The 17,045-nt window shown below is 40.8% G+C and overlaps 1 protein-coding gene and 1 pseudogene across 2 annotated transcripts in view; one reads left to right on the top strand and one right to left on the bottom strand.

Moving 5' to 3' along the window:
• Positions 1-17,045, bottom strand: part of PIK3CB (phosphatidylinositol-4,5-bisphosphate 3-kinase catalytic subunit beta) — a 193,211-nt gene that overhangs the window by 163,214 nt on the left and 12,952 nt on the right. The gene's annotated exons all lie outside the window — the stretch shown is intronic.
• LOC137224398 (large ribosomal subunit protein uL30 pseudogene) lies at positions 10,873-11,675 on the top strand (annotated as a pseudogene).

Here is a 17,045-nt window from a genome sequence, read left to right as displayed (position 1 = left end):
CCTAACATTGTCCTAAAAAAATTTTTTTTAACTACCTCTGCCTTCAGATTCTCAAACATGCTTTTGTCATTCCGTAATTCACGATCCAATCTTAACTTCTCAAGAATTACCCCTTGGGCTTCCCTGGTGGCGCAGTGGTTAAGAATCCGCCTGGCAATGCAGGGGACACAGGTTTGAGCCCTGGTCCAGGAAGATCCCACATGCCGTGGAGCAGGTAAGCCCGTGTGCCACAACTACTGAGCCTGCGCTCTAGAGGCCACGAGCCACAACTACTGAAGCCCACGTGCCTAGAGCCCATGCTCCACAACAAGAAAAGCCATCACAATGGGAAGCCCACGCACTGCAACGAAGAGTAGCCCCCACTTGCTGCAACTAGGGAAAGCCTGCATGCAGCAACAAAGATCCAACGCAGCCAAAAATAAATAAATAAAATTTTAAAATTAAAAAATAAAAGAATTACCCCTTATTGTAACATTTTTCTCTTAAAAATTATACTCTTGGGGAGGGTCTAAATTTATTATCCTTTTCTATACAATTTACCCCTTGCCTTTTTAGGCTTGCTTTTATATTATTAACATATATATAAGAAAGAATTGTTTTTTCTACTTGTCAACTGGATGCTCAAGTGGAAGTCAGCTTTGCCTTTTTGCTGGCCTTTAAAAGTTTATCACCATTTTGCAACCATGATAATAATAATTCAGGTACAAAAAAAACCCTCAAGGGATGCTAACACTGGTGAAAGTTTGATGAGAAACAGGGTCTTTACTTGGACTCAAAGTATCCTCCCACGAAAATACTTATCAATGACAAAAGCAAAAATTAATAACTTTAAATGGAGAAATCAGGCTGACATCACTTTAATCAAGTAATCAAAGTTAAAACGACCAACAATGGAATGAACTGCCATCATGCATATGCTAAGGGATATACAATATCATTTCCATGGTTCTCCTGACAAAAATGAATCATCTGGATCTAACCATGAAGAACAACAAACCCAAAAAAGGGACATTCTACAACATAAACTTATCTGTATTTTCCAAATATATCAAAGTTATTACAGACAAGAAAAAAGGAATTGTTCCATGTTAAAGAAAATTACAGAGACCTGACAATCATACTCATAATGTGATACTGGACTGGGCAATGGTGGCAATAGTGTAGAGTATAATTAATACAACTGGTATAACTGGAATATGGATTATAGATAATAATATTTTATCAATGTTATATTTCCTAAATTTGAGAACTATAATATGGCTATGTAAGAGAATGTCTACTGATAATGCACAGTAACTTGGGTGGATCTTCAGGGCATTATTCTGAATGAAAAAAAGCCGATCTCAAAGGTCACATACCAGAGAATTTACACAGCATTCTTTTTTTTTTTTTTTTTTTTGGCCACGCCACTCGGCTTACAGTATCTTACTTCCACAAACAGCGATATTGAACCTGGGCCCCTGGCGGTGAAAGTGCCAGGTCCTAACCACTGGACCGCCAGAGAATTCCTTACATAGCGTTCTTAAAAATGACAAAATCATAGAGATGGAGAACAGATTATTGGTTGCCAGAGGTTAAACAGGGTGGGACGGATGGAAGTAGCATGGGAGAGGCTTGTGATATAACTGTTGTATCTTGACTGTGGTGGTGATCGCACAAATCTATACATGTGATGAAAATGCACAGAACTACATATACACATAAATAAGTACACGTAAAACTGGTGAGTTTTGAATAAGGTGGATGGACTGTATCAAAGTCAATTTCCTGGCTTTGATTTTTTCTATAGTTATGCAAGATGTTACCACTGGGGAAATATGAGTAAAAGGTAACCAGGATTCTTCCATATTATTTCTTACAACAGCATGTGAATCTACAGTTATCTCAAAATTTAAAAAAAATTAAATGGTACCTACCTTTTTTTTCAAAATGTTAAAATTTTATTTACAAACCTTCTTTGTTGTGCAGGAAAAAATGCTGTTACAATCTCACTGTAACTGATAGATGGTAGACTCACCAATCACACCTATCCACGCTCCAGCAAGAGTCTTACACAAAAACCTAACAATGCTTACAATTTCATTTGGGTGAAGTTCCCACAGAATTGAACTTCATTCCTTTTTGGGATGACTACAATGTACATAACAATGTTTAGAGTATGCTACTGCTTTACTTTTAAAGAGGGGAGATATATAAATATGTGTGGGGGTGTATATATATGTGTGTGTGTGTATATATATATATATTTGTTTATATAAACCGAGGAAAAACGGTTGCCTCAGGGAATGAAAATTAGGCGGTGGGGAAAAGGGTGGAAAGATTAGCATTTCTCTAGGTTCAATGTTCCTAAGGCCCAAGGCTTTCTTCAGTTTAGGTCAAACATTATCAAGTGCCTACCATATGCCAGGCACTGTGCTAAGTATTTTAGTGGTGGTTGCAGGGTGAAACTAAATTATACAAGACACTACAACAGATGGTTCCCCACCCTCAGACAGGGGTAAATAATTAGATATGGGAATTTCAAAGGAATGAGGTGAAATCTAAGACAAAGGTACAGGATACAGAAGTGGGGCTCCTGGTGCAACCTAGATGGTTTTGTAGAGGAGTACACTTGAGCTATAAAAGGCTGAATAAGAGCAAAGCTGGGGGTGGAGGGTGCAGAAACCTTTCTCAATGTGGATGGATGCTGTACCTATAGCTGTATGTGTTATTAACATATGATGAGGTGTTATTATCCCATTTTGCAAATGAGGAAATGGAGGCACAGAGAGAACAGATAACTTGCCCAAGATCACATGGCTAATAACTTGGAACCATCTGGTTCCAAGACAGTAATAGAAAGCTTGAGGCTGGTTTTAGTATCTGCCTTGGAAAGACCTGGGCTATTTCACTCCTATCCTTTACTCCTCTCTCCTTCCTTTTTCTCTTCCTTCATTCTCCTAGCTCTCCAGATTTTCTCCTACTCATCCTCCTCCCTTGTCTCAATCATTATAATGGCCCTTCTCTCTCTCTGTGCCCACACATACCTTGCAAACCTTGATTTCAAATCTGGCCACTTCAAAACTAGTCAAAAACTATACCAAAAGATTAGAAACAATTTCAATGTCAATTCATATACAAATAGAGAAAATTTATGTTATATTGATACAACAGAATACTAAGAAACCATGAAAAAGAATAAAGCCGTTCAGAAACTACAGATCCATAATATCAAATATCTTTTTAAGTAATAAGAAAAGACACAAAGAACAATGAGTATGCCACTCTACCATTTGTGAGGGTGGGGGTTTACGCGTATGTATATTCATAAAGGCATAGGTTATCTAAGGAACAACACACAAAAACTTAAAAGAGTGATCTCCTCCTGAGAATGAGGAGAGGCAGAAGACTTACATTTCACTGTATTTGTTTTAAATTTTATATGATATGCATGTATCAACTATTAAAAATAAATATGTATCTAAATAAAATAGTTAAACAGAAATAGAACTACCACACGATCCAGAAATTCCAATCCTGGGTATATATCAGAACAAAAACAAAAACATTAATTTGAAAAGATAGACACACCCAATGTTCATAGCAGCATTATTTACAATTGCCAAGATATGGAAGCAACCTAACACACACAATGGAATACTATTCAGCCATGAAAAAGAATGAAATCTTGATATTTGCAACAACATGGGTGGACTTGGAGGGCATTATGTTAAGTGAAATAAGTCAGACAGAGAAAGAGAAATATTGTATGATATCACCTATAAGTGGAATCTAAAAAATACAACAAACTAATGAATGTAATGAAAAAGAAACAGACTCATATATACAGAACAAACTAATGGGGAGATGGAAGTAGGGAGGGGCAAGATAGGGGTAGGGGATTAAAAGGTACAAACTACCATGTATAAAATAAGCTACAAGGATACATTGTACAACAAGGGAATATGGCCAATATTTTATAATAACTATAAATGGAATATAATCTTTATAAATTATGAATCACTATATTGTACACCTGTAACATATAATATTGTATACTGACTATACTTCAAAAAAATTTTTTTTAATTTTTTAAAACATTTTAAAAAATAGGGGGCTTCCCTGGTGGCGCAGTGGTTGGGAGTCCGCCTGCCGATGCAGGGGACGCGGGTTCATGCCCCAATCTGGGAGGATCCCACATGCCGCGGAGCGGCTGGGCCCATGAGCCATGGCCGCTGGGCCTGCACGTCTGGAGACTGTGCTCCGCAACGGGAGAGGCCACAGCAGTGAGAGGCCCGCGTACCGCAAAAAAAAAAAAAAAAAATAGGGACTTCCCTGGTGGCACAGTGATCAAGAATCGGCCTGCCAATGCAGGGGACATGGGTTAGATCCCTGATCTGGGAAGATCCCATGTGCCACGGGGCAACTAAGCCCGTGCGCCACAACTACAGAGCCTGCACTCTAGAGCCTGCAAGTCACAACTACTGAGCCCGCCTGCCACAATTACTGAAGGCTGCATACCTAGAACCCATGCTCTGCAACAAGAGAAGCCACCGCGATGACAAGCCCACACACTGCAACGAAGAGTAGCCCCTGCTCACCGCAACTAGAGAAAGTCCACGCACAGCAACAAAGACCCAACGCAGATGAAAATAAAAAATAAATAAATAAAATTTTAATTAAAAAATAAATAAAAGTTAAAGGCCGGAAGGTGGTTGTCTCCTTGGAGACTATTACTTACTTGCTTAGTAACAATGGGCCTGCATTCACTCTGAGTCACGAAATAGTACCAGGGATTCTTGAGAGCCTATTCACCTAACCTGGGTGAGCACATAATGCCACCAGTGTAGGACCAAAACATGGCTAATAATACAGAGAATTAAGTACACATAAACTCTTTTTTTTAATAGTAATCTTTTATTTTTTTATTTTTATTTTTTTGGCGGTGTTGGGTCTTCGTTTCTGTGCAAGAGCTTTCTCTAGTTGTGGCAAGCAGGGGCCACTCTTCATCGCAGTGCGCGGGCCTCTCACTGTCGCGGCCTCTCTTGTTGCGGAGCACAGGCTCCAGACGCACAGGCTCAGTAGTTGTGGCTCACGGGCCTAGTTGCTCCACGGCATGTGGGATCTTCCCAGACCAGGGCTCGAACCCGTGTCCCCTGCATTAGCAGGCAGATTCTCAACCACTGTGCCACAAGGGAAGCCCTAAACTCTGTTTTAAAAATAATGTTCTGGGGAATTCCCTGGCAGTCCAGGGGTCAGGACTCCAAGCTTTCACTGCCAACGGCCCGGGTTCAATCCCTGGTCGGGGAACTATGATCCCACAAGCCATGCGGTGCAGCCAAATAAATAAATTCATAAAAATAATCTTCTGGGGCTTCCCTGGTGGTGCAGTGGTTGGGAGTCCGCCTGCCGATGCAGGGGACACGGGTTCGTGCCCCGGTCCGGGAAGATCCCACATGCCGCGGAGCGGCTGGGCTCGTGAGCCATGGCCGCTGAGCCTGTGCTCTGCAACGGGAGAGGCCACAACAGCGAGAGGCCTGCGTAACGAAAAAAAAAAAAATCTTCTGAACAAGATCTCAACCACAGAGTTCCTATTTCCTGATTTTCAGTATTATTTTAAAGTACGGTTGCTAGAGAAGAGCTTTGCTATAGAGAACATGAACTAATCTTTGCAGGTAACCATTTATTCTATTGAACTAAAATATATAACTAGGTAAAAAGTCAATGCAGGAAGAAGAAATGAAGATTCTAGTAAGCTGGTGGCCCAATTTATATCCTGATGCTGGGGGAACATACGTGTAAAACTCATTACTTAAAAATAAATTATTGAGCCAGCATGTATGGGAAGTAAAAGTAGAGGGCATACTATCTAGAAGGGGAGACAAGCACACTAACACACAAAACTATTAAATAACTGAGCATAAGTCAAGAACGAACTCGTACTTAGTGATTCTGTTTAACCAAAGGATAAAATCACGGGCCTGACTTTGCAGATGACCATTCCCCACTACCTCCAGCCTGCACACAGCCATCCAGCCATCTCCTCCATCTTGGAATTCTCTTGCTCAAAACCTGAAATGCTCCCAAACTAATGAACTAACACCATCAATTTCAAGCTCCCGCTCATCTGTTAATTGTTTTACCTTGGGAAGGTTCCCTTAACTTTCATTTTCTTATTTGTAAAATGGGATGGTTAAATTACATGATCTTTAAAGTCCATTTCAGATATAATTCGCTTGGTCAAACAACTCCATACCTCACAACACCCCAGCTTTTGTTCTAGTCAAACAAATCTCCAAGCTTCTTCCTACAAGGTCCAACACAGACTCTACCTCCCTCTTGAACTCATCCTATATATCCCTTATTCTACACATCTCTCCCTTTCCCTCCCCTCTCAAGCTATATATGGCCTCCTTTTTCATTTCTCCAAGATGCCAGGCTCCCTGTCACCAAAGTTTTCCCCTGTGCTGCACACCACCACATCCCACCTACCCTCGGGTTTGCAGTCACGTCAGACCCAGTGCTCCCTTTTTTTAAAATAACAATTATTTCATAATATCCCTTTAACATTTTCTGAAACATAATTTACAAATAATGCAAATTAAACATAATTTTAAATATGTATAGGTTAGGAACAGTCCTAAGTATTATAAAGTAGAAATAAAAGGAACATAATTCAGTACCAAATAATATATATATGTTAATGGTAAATGCTCTGGTACAATTACTTTAGATGGGAGTGGAGCAGCAGAATGCTATTTTTTGTTTGTTTTTGTCTTTTGTGAAGTTATACTTTTATTAATGCTGTTGCTTGCAATGTGCCATTGATGACAATTTAGACACAAGTTTTTTGTTTGTTTTAAAATAAATCTACAGCTTGGCTTGGGTTGTTATTCTTTTTATATTTATTTATTTATTTGTTTGTTTATGGCTGTGTTGGGTCTTCGTTTCTGTGCGAGGGCTTTCTCTAGTTGCGGCAAGCGGGGGCCACTCTTCATCGCGGTGCGCGGGCCTCTCACTGTCGCGGCCTCTCTTGTTGCGGAGAACAGGCTCCAGACGCACAGGCTCAGCAGTTGTGGCTCACGGGCCTAGTTGCTCCGTGGCATGTGGGATCCTCCCAGACCAGGGCTCGAACCCGTGTCCCCTGCATTAGCAGGCAGATTCTCAACCACTGTGCCACCAGGGAAGCCCTAGACACAAGTTTTAAACCAACTGGACAGGACTGTATCATTACTTTCAAACACTGTTTGGATACTATATAGACCCTCAAAAAATGCTATTGGTTTTTTTTTGTTTGTTTGTTTATTTAGTTTAATTATTTTTGGCTGTGTTGGGTCTTCGTTTCTGTGCGAGGGCTTTCTCTAGCTGTGGCAAGCGGGGGCCACTCTTCATCGCGGTGCGCGGGCCTCTCACTATCGCGGCCTCTCTTGTTGCGGAGCACAGGCTCCAGACGCACAGGCTCAGTAGTTGTAGCTCACAGGCCTAGTTGCTCCGCGGCATGTGGGATCTTCCCAGACCAGGGCTCGAACCCGTGTCCCCTGCATTAGCAGGCAGATTCTCAACTACCGCACCACCAGGGACGCCCAATGCTATTGTTTTTGATAACAAACCTTGGAGGACTATTTGATCCTTCAAACCATACATATGAAAGTATAACTGATTTATAAAGACAACAAAAACTAGGTATCAAGAATCCTGAGTTCCAGGGACTTCCTTGGTGGCCTAGTAGGTAAGACTCCACTCTCCCAATGCAGGGGGCCCAAGTTCAATCCCTCATCAGGGAACTAAATCCCACACGCATGCTGCAACTAAAGATACCGCATGCGGCAACTAAGACGCGGTGCAGCCAAAATAAATAAATACGTATTTTAAAAATAATAAAAATAAAAGTTTAAAAAAAAAGAGAAAGAAACCTGAGTTCCAATACCAGTTTTGCCAGTAACAAGCCTAAAATCACTTCTGATTTCTTTTTTAATTCTTTAAAGTGACTTCACCTGTCCAGCTCTGCGTTCCAGCCTGGGTAAAGAGAGCAGACAAGGCTGGCACAGTCCCTGGGTGGTGATCAAGCAGGTGGAACTCTAAGCTTACTTCAACCAGAACAGCAGCTCAGCTAGGATTTGTTTATATATTGCAGCTAGCATCTGTTTAGAGAAGGCTTCTCAGTTAGTTCTTGTATGATAAAAGGGACTGTGGCGGTTTCTTATAAAAAGCTAAACATGCATTTACGATACAATTCAGCAACTGCACTCTTGGGCATTTATCCCAAAGAAATGAAAACTTATGTTCGCACAAAAAACAAATGTTCATACTCGCTTTATTTTTTAACAGCCAAAAACTGGAAACAATCCAAATCTTTCAACAGTGAATGGTTAAACAAACTGTGGTTCATCCATATCATGGACTTCTACTCAGCAATAAAAAGGAACAAACTACTAATACATGCAACATTTGGATGAATCTTCAGGGAATTATGCCAGGTGAAAAAAGCCAATCTCAAAAGGTTACATACTGAATGATTTCATTTACATAAAGAACCACAGTGGGGAATGGAGGTGGGCAGGGTGGGTGCTAGAGGTAGATGTGGTTATAAACATGCAACACAAGGGATCCTTACGGCGTTGGAACTGTTAGGTTCCTTGACTGTGGTGGTGCACACAAAAACCAACACAGGTGATAAAATTGTGTAGAACTTATTACACACACGTACGAGTAAAACTGGAGAAATCTGAATAATGTTAGTAGATTGTATAAATGTCAATATTCTGGTTATGATACTATACTATAGTTCTACAAATGTCACCACTGGGGGAAACCTGGTCAAGTATACAGAGACCTCTATTACTTCTTACAACTGCATATGAATCTACAATTATCTCAATTAAAATTTCAATTAAAAATAAAATCCTGGGCTTCCCTGGTGGCGCAGTGGTTGAGAGTCCGCCTGCCAATGCAGGGGACACGGGTTCGTGCCCCGGTCTGGGAAGATCCCACATGCCACAGAGTGGCTGGGCCCGTGAGCCATGGCCGCTGAGCCTGCGCGTCCACAGCCTGTGCTCCGCAACGGGAGAGGCCACAACAGTGAGAGGCCTGCGTACCGCAAAAAATAAAATAAAATAAAATAAAATCCTGAAAAAAATAAAAATAAAATAAAATCCTGAAAACCTAAATCCACGTAACCAGAGGCTCCCTGAAAGCTGGAGCCTAGACATTTGACAATTCCTTGTGCTTTTCAAACTGTCAGTAGTAATGAACTAGTGGGGTTCCCCCACAATTGAAGCAATCCAGTACTTTCCTAAAATACAATAAAAAGAACTAATAGAAAAATGAAGACAAAATACAAACCCATATTTTCTTATTATTAACTTTTGATTTCTGAAGGCTATAACAGCGGGCATGGCAACGGGCACTGGGATCACACTTTTGAGCAGTGATGCATCAAGACAACTAAGCCTACTCATGAGTTCTTACCACACCAGTTCCATCTCCTGAAAATTCAACAGAGACACCATCTGGCTAAAGAGATACTTCTCATGTTCTTGAAAAAGATCTTAAAATACTTATGTGGGGGGAAAAAAAACCTCCTGTCTATTCATGAAAAAGCCCATCAGAGCCAAAAAAACAAAAACAAAAACAAAACACTTCAGGAACCAATCTCTTTATAAAAAACAACATATGTTAAATGTTCTTTGATGCCTGATAGATTAACTCAGAAATCACTATTTAAAATACTGGGAATTCCCTGGCGGCCCAATGGTTAGGACTTCCAGCTTCCACTGCTGAGGGCGCAGGTTCAATCCCTGGACGGGAAACTAAGATCCCACAAGCCATGTGGGGGTGGGGGTGGGGGTGGGGGGGACACCACAAAATACCTGAGATTAAATTAAGGCAACTCAAGGTGTTCTGTGAAACTCTTTACAGGAGACTAGTCTGTACTGGGTTTCACAATAAGAGTGCTCCAGATATGAAACTGTCTCTTTTCCAACACTATAATTCTACATCTGACTATCTTCTACCTTAATTTAAGTTCAAGTGGACATATTATAGACAGTATTTATTAGCTCAAATAAATAATAAATTTATTAAATAATAAATAATAGAAGAGACACTGCTTTGGAAAAGACCCCCAGTGTTCTCCTTACTTGTGCAAGTAATAAATCCTTCTCCCGAGAAAAATAAACAAATACTAGGGGTTGTGGGAAAAAAACATGAAAAATTAAATCCAAGAGTAATTCCCAAGTTTCACACTCCTTTTAAAATAAAACACTTGCCAATGATATTAACAAACAGCTCACTCTTTTCCCTCTCTTTGCCAATACTATTAGAGATTTATCAATACACAGCAAAATGTTAACAACTAGGTGATACACAGAAGGAAAACCTAGGGCATGGATACCCCTGATTAACAGCCCTAATACGTAGCAAAACACATTTATTAGTGAAATTGAAAAAGGAAACAGAATTATTCAGCAATTAAAAGGAAGTACTGATACCACAATATGGATGAACCTTGAAAACATGATAAAGAATTCATTCACAATGACCTCATATTATGATTCCATTTATATGACATATCCAGAACAGGCAAATCTATACAGACATAAATGATTCATTGCATAGAGCTGGGAGCAAGGATGGGATTGAAAATGACAGCTAAAAGGTTCCTTTTTGAGGTGATAACATTTTTCTAAAATTGATTTTGGTAGGTTTGCACAACTCTGAATATACAAAAAAAATTGAAATGTACAATTGAAATGGATGAACTGTATTATACGCAAATTATATATCAATAAAGCTGCTGCCAGAAAAAATGGGGGAGGGGAGGAAACAGCAGCAGGCTCCACAGATAGTAGACAGTAACTGCTTACTAAATATATAACAAAAAATAAAGAAATGGCTCTTTCCCGGCTGGAACCATGGAAGGTGCTGAGGAGAAGAAAAAGAAGGTTCCTGCTGTGCCAGAAACCCTTAAGAAAAAGCGAAAGAATTTTGCAGAGCTTAAGATCAAGCACCTGAGAAAGAAATTTGCCCAGAAGATGCTTCGAAAGGCAAGGAGAAGCTTATCTATGAAAAAGCTAAGCGCTATCACAAGGAATACTGGCAGATGTAGAGAACTGAAATTCGAATGGCTAGGATGGCAAGAAAAGCTGGCAACTTCTACGTACCCGCGGAACCCAAATTGGCATTTGTCATCAGGATCAGAAGTATCAATGGTATGAGTCCAAAGGTTCGAAAGGTGTTGCAGCTTCTTTGCCTCCGTCAGATTTTCAATGGCACCTTTGTGAAGCTCAACAAGGCTTCAATTAACATGCTGAGAATTGTGGAACCATACATTGCATGGAGGTACCCAAACCTGAAGTCAGTAAATGAATTGATCTACAAGCGCGGTTACGGCAAAATCAACAAGAAGCACACTGCCCTGACGGATAACGTGTTGATTGCTCGATCTCTTGGCAAATACGGTATTATCTGCATGGAGGATCTGATTCATGAGATCTATACTGTTGGAAAACGTTTCAAAGAAAAAAACAACTTCCTGTGGCCCTTCAAATTGTCTTCTCCACGAGGTGGAATGAAGAAAAAGACTACCCATTTTGTAGAAGGTGGAGATGCTGGCAACAGGGAAGACCAGATCAACAGACTTATAAGAAGGATGAACTAAGGTATCTACCATGATTATTTTTGTAATCTGGTCAGTTAATAAATAAACAGTGACTGCTTTCAAATTGAAAAATAAAATAAATTAAAAAAATAAAGAAATGAAGTGAGGGGATTTCCCTGGCAGTCCAGCACTTAACAGACTCTTGAGATTCCACTGCAGGGGGCACAGGTTCCATCCTGGTCAGGGAACTAAGATCCCGCATGCTGCATGGTGCAGTCAAAAAGTAAAATAAAAATTAAAAAAAAAAAATGAAGTGAAAGGATTAAGTGCTTATATAGAAAAAAGAAAAAAGTACAGAATTCTTTCCCATATACCTAGTGACAGAAATGCAGAAGCAAAACTGAATCAAGTCTACTGAGTACAGAAATGGATGAAGGAAGTAATAACTGGTCTTAGAATACCTTATACAGATCAACTAAAGAGCTATGCATATTATCTCTGTAGGTCAAGGCTAGCTATCATTCATGGTACAATATACATCAGTTTCCCTTTCTGTCCATAATTCCAACCTCTACTAATTATTTATGTAATTTAAAAGAAGGGAATATGATATTTACATAAACAGTGTGAGGAAGAGTAGAATACATACACATGTATATACTGGAAAAAGCAAAATCTCTCTGAAGGGCGTATGAGAAACTGATGGCTTTGGTTGCCTGTACAGAAGAGAGGAAGGGTGTTTCAAATTTTGAAAGTAGTATCTATCATGTAAGCAAAAAAGTTAAGAATTTGAATGAAAAATATCTTTCAGTGAGTCTGAAAGCCCTCCAGCTTGACACAGATCCATTAAGCAACTACTCTATAGCTGCTTGGTTAAAAAAACATGCCTAAAGCCATGCAATGGTACTATATCATCCATTCTTCTATCTCCATCTTCTCACCAGAGTTCCAGAGAGTGAAACTCTATGTAAGTGGAAACACAGAACACTGGAGATATCCCTCCTGAACAATAAACACAAGAGACCCAGTTTCCTAGTCTAGCAACTAAGTGATCCCTAAGTCTCCTCTTAAATTCTGAGAACCTAGGAGATTAAATGATATTTCGCCAACCACATTTGTGTACGGTGTGAGGCAGTGTTCTAATTTCATTCTTTTACACATAGCTGTCCAGTTTTCCCAGCACCACTTACTGAAGAGGCTGTCTTTTCTCCGCAGTATATTCTTGCCTCCTTTATCAAAGATAAGGTGACCATATGTGCGTGGGTTTATCTCTGGGCTTTCTATCCTGTTCCTTTGATCTATATTTCTGTTTTTGTGCCAGTACCACACTGTCTTGATTACTGTAGATTTGTAGTGGAGTCTGAAGTCAGGGAGCCTGATTCCTCCAGCTCTGTTTTTCTTTCTCAAGATTGCTTTGGCTATTCGGGGTCTTTTATGTTTCCGTACAAATTGTAACATTTTTTGTTCTAGTTCTGTATAAAATGCCACTGGTAGTTTGATAGGGATTGCACTGAATCTGCAGAGTGCTTTGGATAGTACAGTCATTTCACAATGTTGATTCTTCCAATCCAAGAGCCAATCACATTTGTGTCTCCAGGTTTCCCCTGTTCACATATCCCCTCCCCAACTTGAACAGATTTCAAAGAATCTCTTTAAGGAAAAAGTCTGTGTAGCACAAATCTGAAAACATAAATAGGTGTTAGAAAAATATGTGGGGACTTCCCTGGTGGCACAGTGGTTAAGGATCCGCCTGCCAATGCAGGGGGACACAGGTTCAATCTCTGGTCCAGGAAGATCCCACATGCCGCGGAGCAACTAAGCCCATTTGCCACGACTACTGAGCCTGCACTCTAGAGCCCACGAACCACAACTACTGAGCCCACGAGTCACAACTACTGAAGCCCACGTGCCTAGAGCCCATGCTCTGCAACAAGAGAAGCCACCGCAATGAGAAGCCCGCACACCACAACGAAGAGTAGGCCCCTCTCGCCACAACTAGAGAAAGCCTGCGTGCAGCAAAGAAGACACAACGCAGCCAAAAAAATAATTTTGAAAAATAATAAACTGGGGGCTTCCCTGGTGGCGCAGTGGTTGAGAGTCCGCCTGCCGATGCAGGGGACACGGGTTCGTGCCCTGGTCCGGGAAGATCCCACATTGCCGCGGAGCAGCTGGGCCCGTGAGCCATGGCCGCTGAGCCTGCGCGTCTGGAGCCTGTGCTCCGCAACGGGAGAGGCCACAACAGTGAGAGGCCCGCGTACCGCAAAATATAATAATAATAATAAACTGGAAAAATATGTGTTAAAGTCAAAAATGATAACTGTCTTGGTAAACTTCAATCAAATATAAAAGAGATACTTATAGAAAATGTAAAATGATCCTATTTAAAATAAGTTATATATCTGTAATATGTTACCTTTGTAAAGAGGAATTAAGAAAATATACATGTACCTACTACTTTCTGCCAAAGAAATAAAGGAAAGATAACCCAGGAAAACAGATAGATAGATACATAGATACATAGATAGATATGAAAATGTACAGAGAAAGGAATGCAGGCTATATGCCTGAGTATAACAATAATTATCTCTTATCATCTCACACCAGTCAGAATGGCCATCATCAAAAAATCTACAAACAATAAATGCTGGAGAGGGTGTGGAGAAAAGGGAACCCTCTTGCACTGCTGGTAGGAATGTAAATTGATACAGCCACTATGAAGAACAGTATGGAGGTTCCTTAAAAAACTAAAAAGTAGAACTACCATACGACCCAGCAATCCCACTACTGGGCATATACCCTCAGAAAACCATAATTGAAAAAGAGTCATGTACCAAAACGTTCACTGCAACTCTATTTACAATACCCAGGACATGGAAGCAACCTAAGTGTCCACTGACAGATGAATGGATAAAGAAGATGTGGCACATATATACAATGGAATATTACTCAGCCATAAAAAGAAACGAAACTGAGTTATTTGTAGTGAGGTGGATGGACCTAGAGACTGTCATACAGAGTGAAGTAAGTCAGAAAGAGAAAAATACCGTATGCTAACACATATATATATGGAATCTAAAAAAAAAAAAAGGAAAAAGAAAAAAAATGGTCAGAAGAACCTAGGGGCAAGACGGGAATAAAGATGCAGACCTACTAGAGAATGGACTTGAGGATACGGGGTGGGGGAGGGTAAGCTGGGACAAAGTGGAAGAGTGGCATGGACATATATACACTACCAAACGTAAAATAGCTAGTAGTGGGAAGCAGCCGCACAGCACAGGGAGATCAGCTCCGTGCTTTGTGACCACCTAGAGGGGTGGGACAGGGAGGGTGGGAGGGAGGGAGACGCAAGAGGGAAGAGATATGGGGACATATGTATATGTATAACTGATTCACTTTGTTATAAAGCAGAAAGTAACACACCATTGTAAAGCAATTATACTCCAATAAAGATGTTAAAAAAATAATAATAATTATCTCTGAGGAGGGCAATGGGAATGGGGAGAACAGAGGAGGTTGGAGTAGAAAGGTCTGAAAGGGGACTTTCACTTTCTCTTGTACTTTCCTTCTTTATTTGAATTTTTTACAACTAGCATATGGTTACTGAATAACTAAGGACATTTCAGGAAAGGTGAAATGTACCTATAAGCTAATTCCCATTAACTTTATTTTTTTAATAAAACCTGAAAGTAGCAGGAGTGTTATCTTTTTCTAAAAGCATTACTTTTCCTAACAGAAGAAATTACCCAAAATGTGAATCTCTTACACACCACACACATATATGTACCTAAACACAGTCCTGTTAAACAAAATTTAAGAAACTTTCCTGCTCCTCCTGATGTTTCTATTCCTTCTAGAAACCCAGTAACTTGCAAAGTGTTCAATATCAGGACTTCCCTTGTGGTCCAGTGGTGGAGAATCTGCCTTACAATGAATGCAGAGGACGCGGGTTCAATCCCTAGTCAGTGAACTAAGATCCCACACGTCGCCAAGCAACTAATCCCACATGCCACAAGTACTGAGCTCACGCACCTCAACTAGAGCCCACGTGCTGCAAACTACAGAGCCCACGTGCTCTGGAACCCACGCGTCACAACTACAGAGCCTGCGCCCTGGAGCCTGTGCGCCACAACTAGAGAAGCAAAAACCTGCATGCCACAACTAAAGAGAAGCCCACGCAATACAACGAAGATCCCTCATGCCGCGGCTAAGACCCGATGCAGCCAAAAATACATTAAATAAATATATAATAAATAAATAAATCTTTAAAAAAAATGTTCACTATCTCTCTAATGCAAATTTCCCCTTCTCAAACCCACTGTCATAGTTAAGCATCCCTCACTGCTCTTCTGGACTGCATATATTGTAATACTTCCCCTCCCTGTCTCCCTACCTTTGAAGGGAATCCTTCCAAGTCTGCCCTCAGATCACAGAAGTATATTTTATAATTCTACTCCAAGGATCTTGGGCTACTTGTACAAATGCAATCAAGGGACAGTTGAGCAATTCTCCAAATAATCTGATGATTAGAGGCAACCAAATTAATCTATTCTTTAAATTTCAGACAAATTTTAATAGCTACTAAAGCAGTCTGATAAAAAGATTGAAGCGTATGGAGTAGAAACTATTGACTAAAATAATTACCCTGCTCATTCTGGATCGGTTTGATATCTCCTTCAAAGAGACAGTAATAGATTTAGATCCTGGTGTGTAGCAAAATGTGAATAAATCTGAGAACTGCCACCAGTGAGGATTTGATATTAAAATTACTTTTCTTTTAAATTAATTAATTTATTTATTTATGGCTGCATTGGGTCTTCGTTGCTGCATGCGGGCTTTCTCTAGTTGTGGCAAGCGGGGGCTACTCTTCAATGCGGTGTGCAGGCTTCTCACTGTGGTAGCTTCTCGGTGCGGAGCACAGGCTCTAGGCGCGTGGGCTTCAGTAGTTGTGGGACGTGGGCTCAGCAGTTGTGGCTCACAGGCTCTCGAGTGCAGGCTTAGTAGTGTGGCACACGGGCTTAATTGCTCCACGGCATGTGGGGTCTTCTCGGAAGGCTCAAACCCGTGTCCCCTGCATTGGCAGGCAGATTCTTAACCACTGCCCCACCAGGGAAGCCCTAAAATTGCTTTTGACAACTCAATACAGGAAAGAGGTAACAATTGAAACGAAAAATTAATATTCCTTTTTTTTTTTTTTTTTTTGGTACGCGGGCCTCTCACTGTTGTGGCCTCTCCCGTTGCTAAGCACAGGCTCCGGACGCGCAGGCTCAGCGGCCATGGCTCACGGGCCCAGCCGCTCGGCGGCACGTGGGATCTTCCAGGACCGGGGCACAAACCCGTATCCCCTGCAGCGGCAGGCGAACTCTCAACCACTGCGCCACCAGGGAAGCCCCAAAAATTAATATTCTTGATAGTAGCCCTTCCCTCAGAGGGAAAGCAGCAAACAAGCAATGCCACCATAAAGGATTTA

Source organism: Pseudorca crassidens, chromosome 5, assembly GCF_039906515.1.
Source record: "Pseudorca crassidens isolate mPseCra1 chromosome 5, mPseCra1.hap1, whole genome shotgun sequence".
Classification (NCBI taxonomy): Eukaryota; Metazoa; Chordata; class Mammalia; order Artiodactyla; family Delphinidae; genus Pseudorca; species Pseudorca crassidens.
Note: the sequence above shows the minus strand (reverse complement) of the source record. Positions and strands in the feature narration are given on the sequence as shown.